Below are 4,471 nucleotides of genomic sequence, written 5' to 3'. Positions count from 1 at the left end.
AGTTCGAATCAATCGTTCGTTTCTTCCTTTAAATAATTCGATTCATTTTTACGAATAAACTATTTTTAAATACATTTAATAATATTTATTAATATATAAATTAATTTAATGCTTTTTTAAATATAAATTAACCCAAAATTCTATATTTTAATATATAAAAATATGTGAAAACGTCAATTTTCGTCAATTCATTTTTACGATTTAATCATTTTTAAATACATTTACTAATATTTATTAATATATAAATTAATTTAATTCTATTTTAAATATAAATCAACTCAAATTCAATTTATTAATAAATATATTTATGTTAAAACCTCAAGTTTCAAATGCTTCGTTCATCGCCATGTTTCGAACACTTCTAGCCTCGGCCAGGTCCCCTAGGTGAAGTAAAGTAAAAAAAATGCTTATATATATCTTAAAAAGAAGTCTATATATATAAATTAATAATAAAATAGTATTTTATATTATAAAATAACAATTTATTGATATTTTATATCCTAAAATACGGTGCAGTTCTAGCCTCGGCCAGGTCCCCTAGGTGAAGTAAAGTAAAAAAAAATGCTTATATATATCTTAAAAAGAAGTTTATATATATAAATTAATAATAAACTAGTATTTTATATTATGTAATAATAATTTATTCATATTTTATATCCTAAAATACCGTAGAAATAATAAAACGAAAATAAAAACCTCTTTAATTTTCGCGATATTTTCACCCCTTCCAAAAAACAGCCGAGGCGTACAACCTAAGCTGCCAGATGTACGATGTATACCATTGTATTTTCTCTTATAAACGTTTATTAATTCGTTTATGGTTAATTAATTAATATATATTTATTAATTAACGTTATTTAATTAAGTATATAAGTTAAATAACGTTTAAATAACGCAAATAACGCCGCAATTGCAAACGCTTGGAATGCGATAGTTTAACCCCTGACGGCCCCCACATAACCAAACTTGGAACTCTATGTGTTGCTTAGCGTCTCTCTCGTGTACATACGTACACGGCCGTACACGAATAGACGTACACGACGTGTAGATGCGTTTACGTGTGCACGCAGACAGTCTACACTCACGTACACATACACACGGAGATTGGGCTCCGAACGTACGGCAAAATATATACGGCGCATCTCTCTCTCTCTCTCTCTCTCTCTCTCTCTCTCTCTCTCAAAAATGAGATTTCTAAGCCTTTTATCAACTCTCTCTCTCTCTCTCTCTCTCTCTCTCTCTCAAAAATGAGATTTCTAAGCCTTTTATCAACTATAGAAACTCTCTCTCTCTCTCTCTCTCTCTCTCTCTCTCTCTCTAAATGAGATTTCTAAGCCTGTTTTAACTATAGAAACTCTCTCCTCTCTCTCTCTCTCCTCTCTCTCTCTCTCTAAATGAGATTTCTAAGCCTGTTTTAACTATAGAAACTCTCTCTCTCTCTCTCTCTCTCTCTCTCTCTCTCTCTCAAAAATGAGATTTCTAAGCCTTTTTTAACTATAGAAACACTCTCTCTCTCTCTCCTCTCTCCTCTCCTCTCTCTCTCTCTCTCAAAAATGAGATTTCTAAGCCTTTTATCAACTATAGAAACTCTCTCTCTCTCTCTCCTCTCTCTCTCTCTCTCTAAATGAGATTTCTAAGCCTGTTTTAACTATAGAAACTCTCTCTCTCTCTCTCTCTCTCTCTCTCTCTCTCTAAATGAGATTTCTAAGCCTGTTTTAACTATAGAAACTCTCTCTCTCTCTCTCTCTCTCTCTCTCTAAATGAGATTTCTAAGCCTGTTTTAACTATAGAAACTCTCTCTCTCTCTCTCTCTCTCTCTCTCTCTCTCTAAATGAGATTTCTAAGCCTGTTTTAACTATAGAAACTCTCTCTCCTCTCTCTCTCTCTCTCTCTAAATGAGATTTCTAAGCCTGTTTTAACTATAGAAACTCTCTCTCTCTCTCTCTCTCTCTCTCTCTCTCTCATCACATGATGGGAGATATCTAAGCATTTTTTAACAATGGAAACATTATAGAGAGAGAATCTCTCTCTCTCTCTCTCTCTCTCTCTCTCTCTCTCTCTCTCTCTCATCACATGATGGGAGATGTCTAAGCATTTTTTAACTATGGAAACTTTATAGAGAGAGAATCTCTCTCTCTCTCTCTCTCTCTCTCTCTCTCTCTCTCTCTCTCTCTCTCTCTCTCCACTTGTTTAAATAAACAATGAAGTTGAATTAAAAGGTTGAAAAGCTTGGCTAAAAAGTAGGTGCAACAGCTAGACCCACTGCGCTATTGTTATTCTCAATGAAGGCCCATTAGACCTATGACGCAAACCATAGCTTAAATTTGACAGATTTATTTGAACGTTGTTATTGATTTTCATATATTTCTATTCATTATTTCTCATGTATAGTTTATTTATTATTTCATTTCCTCATTTGGGCCAATAGAGAAAGAAATTGTAAGTGGTTGAGATGGTTTGGTCATGTCGTGAGAAGAGAAGACAAACACAGAACACGTACATTATCTAAACGGGTTATGAACATGGATGTGGGGAGCAGAAGAAGGAAAGGTCAAAGTTCAGGTGGAAAGATAGATTATTAAATGACATGAAGGACAAAGGACTAATTATTATTATTATTATTATTATTACTTTTTGCTAAGCTACAACCCTAGTTGGAAAAGCAGTATGCTATAAGCCTAGGGGCTCCAACAGGGAAAATAGCTCAGTGAGGAAAGGAAAAAAGGAAAATAGAATATTCTAAGAAGAGTAACAACAATAAATATCTCCTATATAAACTATAAAAACTTTAACAAAACAAGAGGAAGAGAAATAAGATAGGAGAGTGTGCTCGAGTGTACCCTCAAGCAAGAGAACTCTAACCCAAGACAGTGAAAGGCCATGGTACAGAGGCTATGGCACTACCCAAGACTAGAGAACAGTGGTTTGATTTTGGAGTGTCCTTCTCCTAGAAGAGCTGCTTACCATAGCTAAAGAGTCTCTTCTACCCTTACCAAGAGGAAAGTGGCACTGAACAATTACAGTGCGACAACCCCTTGGGTGATGAAGAATTGTTTGGTAATCTGTGTTGTCAGGTGTATGAGGATAGAGGAGAATATGTAAAGAATATGCCAGACTATTCAGTGTGTATGTAGGCAAAGGGAAAATGAACCGTAACCAGAGAGGAGGATCCAATGTAGTACTGTCTGGCCAGTCAAAAGACCCCATAACTCTCTAGCGGTAGTATCTCAACGGGTGGCTGGTGCCCTGGCCAACCTACTACCTTTAAAGATGGAGAAGTTGAATGATAAAGAAGAAGAGTACGCAATCTATCACTGTTGGAGATATCACACAGCTTATAGCAACTGGCTTTTCCGACTACCTTAACTATAGTTGCCATAAAGATTCCAGGCAGAATAAACGGATTTTGAGCGAAGCGAAAAATCTATTTTTGGGTGAGATAGCCATGTCGTGTAGTCATATATACCCTAAGAAAGCTACTGAAGGAACCTTCCATCAGGACAACATGGCCTGAGCCCAAAAAGTCACATTAAACTCCTTACAAATTCTAAATTACACTATCTTATACAGTAATCATTTTAAGGGAATGTGTTGTGACCACTGTTATCGCAGGAGACAACATGATTGGCTATGACGTCATCAGGGGTTAGTCTTATTCCGGCCGGAATCTTTGCAGGGAATATAGTAATACTGATAACGATATTAAGGCGAGGATGTTCTATGAAATACCATACACGCAATATATTCTGTCGTCTTTCACGTTCAGTCCAATAGATTCTTGGCGACATCTTGTCCTTCTCGGATAAGCCACATCTCTCGTTGTGGTTCACCTCGACTCCTTACCCAGATAACTTGTGGCTCTCAATCAATTGGCCCTTAAATGTGTAGGTCTATGTTAAGTTTCTAGGACATGGTTCAGCCGATAACTTGGAGTACTCGACCCATTGGCCATGGAAATGTGTAGGTCTATGTGCCGTTTCTAAGACTTTGTTCAACCACTTAAGAGACATGTCTCATTAGCAAGCTTTGAATCCCAAAATAATCATCTGGTAAATGAGAACACGCCGTTCTGCTTGTCCCCGCGTTGACATTGGATATTCTTCGCCCTCAGTGGGCCTATATTAAATAACCTTTGATACATGATAGCATCTTATCCTCGCTTACTATACCTAAACGGGACATGTTTCAAGGTTAATATTCAGATGAAAATGTTACCAGAACATCAAATAGCCAATTCGCAAAGTAAAGATAATTGTGGACAGCGTAAGAACACTGTGTTCTAGTTTAGTTTTAGATTAAAATCCCTTTCCCAGTCATCTAAAAACATGGGGACATACGTTGGATTATGTTAGCAATGCAAGATTTAAATATTGATGCTAATAACAAGGTAATCATTGACCGTCTAGTTGGCTTTCGAGTCTAGACCTATGATGGGGCAGTAGCAAGCCAGAGGTCATCATCGATAGTAAGA

Source organism: Palaemon carinicauda, chromosome 43 (genome assembly GCF_036898095.1).
Source record: "Palaemon carinicauda isolate YSFRI2023 chromosome 43, ASM3689809v2, whole genome shotgun sequence".
NCBI classification, from domain to species: Eukaryota; Metazoa; Arthropoda; class Malacostraca; order Decapoda; family Palaemonidae; genus Palaemon; species Palaemon carinicauda.
Note: the sequence above shows the minus strand (reverse complement) of the source record.